This window comes from Ischnura elegans, chromosome 8 (genome assembly GCF_921293095.1).
Source record: "Ischnura elegans chromosome 8, ioIscEleg1.1, whole genome shotgun sequence".
Lineage (NCBI taxonomy): Eukaryota > Metazoa > Arthropoda > Insecta > Odonata > Coenagrionidae > Ischnura > Ischnura elegans.
The window spans coordinates 27,198,193-27,208,163 of record NC_060253.1 but is presented as its reverse complement, the minus strand read 5'-3'; positions in this window follow the sequence as shown (position 1 = coordinate 27,208,163).

Below are 9,971 nucleotides of genomic sequence, written 5' to 3'. Positions count from 1 at the left end.
CCAGGATTTTTTATGGGGGGGGGGGGGGGGGGGGGGGGGACAAGGGCCTGGCAGGCAAACGGTCTTCTCATATTTGAATTAAAAAACAACATGCAACCATTACTGTACGAAATATTCTCTATTTTAATATGAAACTTATTGATATGAAATTAAATGATTGAGGCTCCGTGGGAGTCTCATTCTGTACAGTTTTACGCAGGGGGTCCGACTAACAAGAAATATTGGGGGCCCCAAACCGGGGATCTTGCCCCGGGAAATTTTATAAGTAGTGAGTTGAAAGTTTTTTAAGCATTTTAGAAGAGTCATGTGATCAACATTAGAACCCTGATAACTCGACTCTCGCTATCTGGACACTCCTGGGAAAATCGACACATTTTTTCCTCACGCCCATTACGAATTTTTGAGGGGGATCGGGCCCCCTCAGACCCCATGGAGTCGGCGCCACTGGTTTTACGCTAGTTGCCTCACCACAATTGGCTATTTATTTACACATAGTTAATCATTTCAAGTACTTTGCCAGGGGCACATTGGAGAATGATTCTTCAATATACCAATACCAATGCATTCATGCGGCACAGAGCTCAAGGAAACATAATCACTGTTAAAACTGTCTAAGGTCGGAAAGTTTCCTTCGTTTGATAAGGTAGTAATAATCCATATTTAACAACACCACGTATTTACGACTCTACGATCTCTTTCCTAACCCTCACATACCCACTTGCTTTTAGCATACCTGTCAGCTGTGGTAAACGGATCGTTCTTACTAAGGATGCCAGTACCCCAACAACACACATTTGGATATACATATGTATATATATTGTATTTTCATGGGTCACATACATATATATTTTTGTTATGTATTACATCTGTAGTACATATGTATTATTGAATGTATTTCCTTTGTATTCATACATATGTAAAAGTGGCACTTGTTACACGATAAATACATTTGTATTTTTTGTGTATTTTGAAATTTGGATACTTATGTAAATGTGGTCAAAAATACACAAAAATACAAATGTATTTATCGTGTAACACGTACCACTTTTACAAATGTATGAATACAGAGGAAATACATATGTAAAAGTGGTCAAAAATACACAAAATATACATTATGTATATTTCCTGTAATACTTGGGAGGTAGATTTTCGTGGCGTCTTGCGAAACGTTCATAAACATTTTTTCCAGAGATAATATGTTCACAGCAAACGCCAGATTTCCCTATTTTAATGATCATTCATCCATTCGAATTTATACCCAGAAAGCTTAAAAATAAATCATATACTGGTCGATGTGAGCAAGGGTAGTAAATATGGCGGCTATTTATGTTAATTTGTAAATGCACGCGAAATACAGACGTATTACATATGTAAAATTCAGTTTCTATCCGCGAAATATACACATGGAAAAATGGTTCACAATACATGAAAAATACAAAACATAGTACTAGCACAGATCAAAAGTAAAAGCGAAGTTTGATTTTTTAAACAATATTTTAATGTAACTGTTTAGACAAAAAATTAAATTCTCAATTCCGCGGCTCACTGTCGCTAGGGAAGTGAGTGGGAGTGATACAGTTATAATCTCGTTGACAGTAAACCTCGGCCTCGGCATTTCGTTCGAGACTACGAGAACGTGCTGTAGGAGGAACTCCGGCATCTACGCTAATAAACAAAAGGAAATCCGTTATGAACTAGCTACTGATGTATAGTTAATTTTATATTTGTTTGTATTATTATACTTATTGGAAGAATTGACATAGTGTTTTAATCCTTGATAACCGGTGCGTGTGGATGGTGTGCTCAACCCGAAGCTATGTTTTGCTGGAAATGTGCTTCAATCCCACACGTTATTGCGATTCGTGCAAACCAGCTCCAGCAGTTTCCTGTCACTGGATTATTAAGGTAAGGTATGATTTATCTTTTATTGTATTGTACGCCTACATAGACTACATTAATTATGTTATTTGAGTATATTTGGATACAACTATTGGCGCAATGTGTTGACCACATTGCGCCAATAGAGGTAATTATTTTGTTTATGTTTGGCTATTGTTTTCCTTTTTTGTTGAGTTATGTATCGAGGAGACTGGTCTCTATTGAAGTTATATGGTAAAACATAGTAATGTCAATCTTGTACGTATAAATTAATAGATTATGCGTCGTATAGTAATTCCGTGCTTCGCTTTCGTTCACGTGTAAGTTGTTTTATCGCTGTTTATTACCACAACCTACTGTATTGTAGTTCTTGCATTCCTAGTTATCCTATGCTTTAGTCATAACATCTTTGACCGTAGACTTATCAGCGTAGCCTTGTCACTAATAGATTCCTCGAGGTTCCGAGCGGTTTTGCCCTCTACTTCTAATTATTTAACGAACAAGAAGTATTGATCGTGTAATATCGGTTCCCTTAAAGCAAAATGTAATATTTCTTTCATCTTGAAATGCAGTCAATCAAGGTGCATTTCGTCATTATTATTAACACAAGATAAATACGTAATTTTCATGCGAAAGTTTGTCATTATATGTAAGAAAAAAGTGCGTACGGGCCAAATTAATTAATTATAATTTTCTTTTCATGCTCTTTCGCGCATACCAGCAGGCGACGATGTAAATAGCTTGGCCTGGACAAGAGGAGAATGGATTACGGAAAAGACGACGTAGCGAAGCCAGAAGACCAGGTGGAATTGTTAATACCGAGGTAAGCTTTGAGGGAAATTTTTTTTTACCATAATGGAGAGGTTTCTTAAAGTTAAGCCTGAAACTATCGGTTATGTATGAAATTTATTTGTTTGAAAATTTGATATCACAAGTTTATATTTTTTCTGTGTGAGTCATCCGCTACTAAATCATGGTAGTAATATATTAGTATCATGTAATAAATAAGCATACCAATGGATTCACGTTTTCCTAGTTAATTTATATTTAAAAGTAGTCATATGATCTTTTCTCATATTTCTCATTCTTCTTAAGAAAAAGGCTATTAATTTTGTAAAATGAAAGCATATCCCCAAAATATATGATTTCTCAAAGGACAAGGTCAAATCTGTGCTAGTTGGGACCTCGACATAATTGGTAAATGAAAAAATTTAAAACTTATGTCTGGAATCTATCAGAAAAGCCAAACTTTCATTTGCATTCAGAATACAGAATTAGTACTAAAATTACAGACTTCACAGAATACTGACTGCCTATATGAATTGATAAAAATAAAATTGAAAGGCCTTGAGCTCCTATTCAGATCTTACAAAAAGATATATTTTTGCATGACTTTTAAACTTAACTTCTTCTTTTCTCCTTTCAGAAAGTGGCTAATTGTGCAGAGTTGGTTTCCTGAATTCAGGTTTCTTCTTGTGCAATGGGTTACAACGCTTGTTCGGTGCTAACATTTTTTTCTATTTTCCAACTCAAACCATTGTTTGTACTTGATTTATCTTTGTGCCATTTTTTTAAACTAAGTTTCACCTACTGTTTGCTGGCCCTTAATGCTTGTTAGCAATATTCATGGCCACACTTGTTATTTGTGTGTATTATTTTTATTTTTCTCTTTGAATAAATGTTTTATTATCTGTACGTTCTGGTTTCCTTATATTTATTCATCCGTTTGATCCATATTGATATTAAGTGGATGTGGGTCAGAAAATCAATATGTATAATTCGTGTACCAGGGCCTGCAGATACATATGTATATTACATGTAAGGATATTCAGATTTCCAATTTGTAATACGCATGTATACATACATCCTGAGGGACTTTTGAGCCACTTTTACGTGAAATATACAGACGTAATACGATTGTATTCCATTGTATACATATGTATAATTCATGTATGGGTATTCGGATTTCCAATTTGTAATACGCACGAATACATACATCCATAGGGACTTTTGAACCACTTCTACGTGAAATATACCGATGTAATACGATCGTATTCCATCTTATACATATGTATTTGGTCACGTTTTTTTTGTGTATTATTGATGTAATACAAATGCCGTGTTATCTGGGTATATCTTGGAATTGCAGACGCTTACAGAAATCATTGTATTTTCTGGACAACTTTATGGCAAAGTTTGTATGCATCTTTTAAGTTAAGGTCACAGTAAATTCCCGCTATAGCGTGAGTAAACGCTGATTTAATCTTGCTCGATACGTGAAGTTAAAAATATCAAACACAATCACAACTCGATGAAAACTCACCACCTGCCAAATATCCTTGTAGAGACACTTCAGCACTTTTGTAATTATAAATGTAGGACTACAATATTGTACAATTAGCTGAAATTAGTGTTTCAACATAAAAACGTAACATCATCTTGAAAAGCTCTTTATTTTTCAGGCACCTAAGGAAATACCCGGCGCGGCGCGCCGTTGCCCTGAATTACTGGAGTCCTCCCAATATTGCGTGAACGCAACACTTCGTTTATTCTTAAATAATTTGAGAACTACTTTATCAGATTTGCCCAATTTGTTGCAGAGACCAAAAATTCAAATACATAATTGCATTTGCAGAGAGATATAATCATAGAGTGCCTCAGATTTTGCATAATACTATGTAAACTTAGAAGATAACCTAAAATAACGACTTGCCAATAAATGATAAGGTCATAGTGAAAACAAAAGTTATCAATTTTTTTCTATAGAAAAATTCATAACATTTTATAAAACGGATCCCTCGATTTCCGGCCGAGTGCTTTAGCCAGTTAAGGTACCGAGGCGTCATTCATCCTTATGGAAATGACGCCTCGGTAGCTTAACTGGCTAAAGCACTCGGCCGGAAATCGAGGGATCCGGGTTCAAATCCCGGTCAAGGCGAATGATTTTTTCTCTGTGGATTTTTCGCACAAATGTGCATTGCGGGTGACTCCCGTAAAAGTTATCACTGTGGCTAGTCCCGGTATACTTAAATTTTATTAAACGTTATACTACCTATGTTAAACATATGAACTACGTATCAACAACAAATGTGGAGAAAAAAATCGCAAAGTTTGCGCGTTCACGCAACGTTGGCAACAAATGGGTTAAGGATGGATTATGATTGTATTATCTCTTTAGTGACTTTTTTCCTTGAAACTGCCACTGAAATCTGAAAAACCTTAGATTCCTAGATATCAAATATACTTTTCGAAAAAGCCTTCGCTTCTGTTACCTTCATTTTTCATTACAAAGAATGTGACCAATAGAAGGAGTTGAAATCGGAAAAGGTTCTACATCTACATAATACCCCGCAAGCTGCCTTAAAGGCGTGTGGCAGGGGGTGTTAGGACACCAGCCGTTTACAAATAAAAAGGAAGTGCTCTAAGGAAATTACGAATAGCATTTATTGAAGTAGTTTATGGTTCGGGGGAAAAACGAATTCCCATGTCTATCCGTTCAGAAAAACATCTCTCTTCATTTTTAGCTGCTGTCGGACCTGGAAATATAGTGGGGCTCTAATATTATGTTCTACGTGTCGCTCTTAAAGATTTCCATTTTCATTTGTTCAAGCAATCTAAGCCTAGCGCGCAGCCTCAGAGAATTGGGAATACCGGGAAGTTGGGCAAGGAAGGAGTTTATTTCATCACCTTTTGGGAAAAAGAACCGTCCAGTCTCCATTTTTTACTAGTTGCTTAACTCTAGAATCCTTCAAGCGGATATTCGATTCAACGGCTTAAACATTGTAGTGCCACATTGAATGGAATAATTACCACCTTGGGTTCGTAAACGTTTCATCTAATCAGAATTTCCCAGAGCATTTCGTAGAAAGGGAAGAATTGTTCTCAGAAGACTTTCATTGTCGCTTGAATTCTATTAGCAGGTTACATTTGACGCGTGAGACATTGTTGAGTCACATGTTCCAACGCTTGCTGTCCACAATTGTGTCAATTAATCGAAATCCACAATATGAAAAATTACCATGAAAACGCTGAATAACGTAATGTGGAGTGATGGGAGGGATCTATCAAGTTTATGCTGATTGTGCTTGAGATATGTTTCTTTCATTTTATGCCATCCGCAAAGGTAACGGTAGCAGGGGCGGTCTGGCCCGGTCGGCTAGTCGGCAATCGCCGAGGGCCCCGAGCTTCTACATCTACATAATACCCTGCGAGCCACCTCTAGGGTGTTTGGCAGGGGGTGACCAATCACCAACATGCACACCGCACGGTCATAGAAATATTATGTATACTAACAAAATATACATGCTTATTCATTAAAAAAACTTAGGTTAGGGGGGCCCCACAACGCTCGCGACTATCGTGAAGCGTACATGAAAGGTGTAATATAGAGGACTCAGATAAGTTAAACCAGTTTTTTGTTGTTATAAAATTCTATGTTTTCATTAGTACCTTTATTTACAGCATACTGAGTGTAAGAAGATCATAAGAAAAATAAATAAAATAATGTTGTTAGAAGATAAAAGAGAACCTGATGCTATTTCGAAAACGTTATTGGAAAAGGTTATTTTGGAGTTTTTTTTATATTTGAGCGCAGTTTCAAAGGATAAGTTCACTAAATAATATATGATAGAACCATAATACATTATTAAAGTTTATAAGATGTGAAATTCTGACTATTTATAGTATTTTTCTTACGAAATTGCAATTTATTATTAACTTTTATCTGGTTCTTAAGAGCAAGAATTACGTCAAAATACATTTCCGGGTTTGCAGTTTCCTAAAATTTTGCGGGGGAGGACCCTCGAATCCCTCGGTAAGGGGGACCTCATAATCGGCCTCAACCGAGGGCCCCCAATCACCTCAGACTGCCCCTGAATGATAGCTTATTTTTTCAATGGCCTCTGAATGATCGTAGGCATTTCAACTAACGCGGCAATTAGCTACAAGTATGGAAGATCGACGCTGGAGGCACTGAAGATGAATGAATTAACCGCAATGTTCGGGTTTACCGCATAGCACAAATAAGCAACCATTCGGATACCTTTCATCGCAGCACATAACGTTATTTTTTAAGTTTCTATGGTAACTACAGAGTACATCCAAACAAATGTTTGCGTTGCCATAGCTCAGTAACTGAGGAGTTACGACCCCATTTTTATAGTTAAAAAAATGTTTAAAATTTTCTCCCCTACCACATCCTGAAATTCCTCCTGAAAAGTCCTGTAAGTCGATAGGTTTTCAATATTAACCACGCATTTAATGTGGCAATTGTCAAAAATGAAGCCAAGAAGATATCCTGAAACATCAAAGCAAATCGATTTCAAAACTCTAGACGAAATTCGAGAGCATTGAGTCAGGAAGAAGTAGTTTTCATCACATTGGTTCCTCCTTACTTGTCTTTCAATTTATGGCACGGTCTGTATCTTGAATAATTTCCTGGAGACAATATATTTACTATTCACGGTCTGTAATATACCAGAAGACGTGGTAATAAATAAAATGTGCTGAAAGAGAGAGTTACTCGGCAACTTAAACATTTTTGGGCCACTTATTTTCAATCATGCCTCATTGCATCGTTTGAATCTGAAGTAAGTAATTATAAATTAAAATCTAATCGATAAGAATTACGTTCAACAACATAGAATTACGTTCTCATCCTTTCTCATTATTTTATTTATAAAAATATATTTTTGCTCACATCTTATGATTACCTTCCATTGATTACAATATTTTAACTGAAAGGTACCCCTCTGGGTGCTCCTTTCTTCAGATTGTGAGAATATGTATTTTATTTCATCACCTTTCATGCAACATATGTGGACCGCAATGAAACGCTTGCTGCTCACACAGAAGATTACGCGGGGGATGATATTGACTGTCGAATAAGGGCATGAGTTGAGAAGCCTAAAAGACACAAGGGGGTGGGGGGCAGAATTATATAAGGTGAATGGAAGATGGAGGACATAAAAATGGAAGCCAGAAGGTTGTTTTTAGATTCATTTGTTTTTGTGTATTTCTCATAATCATTTCGGCGGCGCCCATTTTTCTTAACCATGACGTCACTACCCAACCTACCGATATAAGTCAGTCCCAGTAAGATTGTTGTTAAGTATGTTTGTTTTTGTGCATTTTTCATCGATATCATTGTTGGGGATATGTGCATCCATTTACAAATGACATATACTTTCAGGGATGCCGACTTACAAAAAATATTGGGGGGGGGGGGCAAACAGGGGATCTTGCCCCGGGAAATTTTATAAGTTTTAAGTTTTTTAAGCATTTTTAGTAGAGTCATATGATCAAAATAAGAACCCTGATAACTCGAATATCGATATCTGGACACTCCGGGAAAAATCGACAAGCCTGGCACATTTTTCCTCACATCCATAACAAATTTTTGAGAGGGCTCGGGCCCCCTCAGGCCCCGTGGAGTCGGCGCCACTGTATACTTTTCCAGAAAATCTAAATATTGCTGTAAACTTAATAGTATCTTCACGAGCTGTAAGTTTTTATTTACTAGGTAATCCAAAACATCCGGCACAGGAGTTTCACTAATTCGCTCTGTTATGCGATCACCATATTTGTTCTGGTTGGACTAATTTATCGAGAAACGGAGAAACGCACGTGGCCGGTTCATTTTTCGACGCGACCTCTTTCGAAATCCTTTCCCGACAGTGAAGACTCCTAACGTCAAGGCGGGCGTGAGATGCCGTCCTTCCTATATAACGACTTGACAGCGCTCGACAACTTGGATGATATCAACGGGGCTCTTGGAAAAGGAAATTCCAGGCGGTGTCGCCTTTTGTCTCAAAAGAATCAAAGGATCGCTTTCAGCTGATAAGTTCAGGAAAAACGGCTATGTAAACATTACGGCTCCCATTTTTCCTAACCATGACGTCACTTCCCAAACCACCAATATAAATCAGTTCCAAACAGTGGCAGATTAAGGTGTATTTTCTGGAAGTATCGAAAATATGGTAATATTTTTGGTAGATCTCCGATGAAAGTTTTCATTTTACCACCTTAACAGTCAATATTTAAATTACTAATGAGTATCTAAAAGTCACTTCTCTGTGCCTGTCAGACCTCTTGAGACAGACCTCGAAAAAAAACGGAACGTTCTATGCGATTAAAACATTTGAAACAAAAGTTTTTTCCCTTTGGCTCGAAAATAACGGGATATAAATATTGTTTTCAATAACTTGACTGAAGGCACTTTTCATTGTACACTATCAATTTAGTACAATGAATCTAATTATCATATTTTTATTACCATTAATATGAAATTAGCTTCTTCCTTTAATTTCTTCACTAGTTTCTTACTAACGACTATGGGTAGTGGAGGATCCAGGATGGGGACAAAGGAGGGGCTAAGTGGGAGTTAAAATTCCAGCAGTAGAGGGGATCGGAAAAATTACCTTTCTATCTCGTGTTAATTGCATATCCAATCCGTCACTGACTATGGGCACAATTTGAGCGAGGAGGAGCCTGTCCCCCCTCCAACTTGGAGGTATTCCATAATCCCTAGACCTCAGGCAGAATTGCTGCAACCCCCCCCCCCCCCCCCAAACATAAAACTCAGAACGTCGCCCATAATAATGGCTCCAAATAATATACTGGTCGATAAGTGTTGAAATGTGATTTTAAAGACTCCATATATTTAATATGAAAATACGTTTCTTAAGAATTTCACATTTTATGTTTAAAACATGTTTTCTACATTTCTCCGGAATAGTATTTTTAAAATGGTTAGTGTACATGCCACTCAAGGTAAAAATTTAATAAAAGTTAGGAAAAAATGTCTAATAAAAAAGCAATAAAAATATTCCGAACATCTATACCAAAAGTTATTTTGTTACACATAGCAGCATAATGACTCAATTAATCATTAAGTTAATTTAGCATAGATTGACTGCATATTCGGCAATTGATGATTGATTTCGGCATATTCGGCAGATGATGAAAAGTAATTGAATTTTTATGTCTCGGGAAGGGGGGTCCTAAACCCCCAACCAACGCTACACCGCTGGTCGCCCCTGGTTCTATGCAAAAGCATGAAGAGGATTTACCCATAAGACTCAGTATAAAAATGA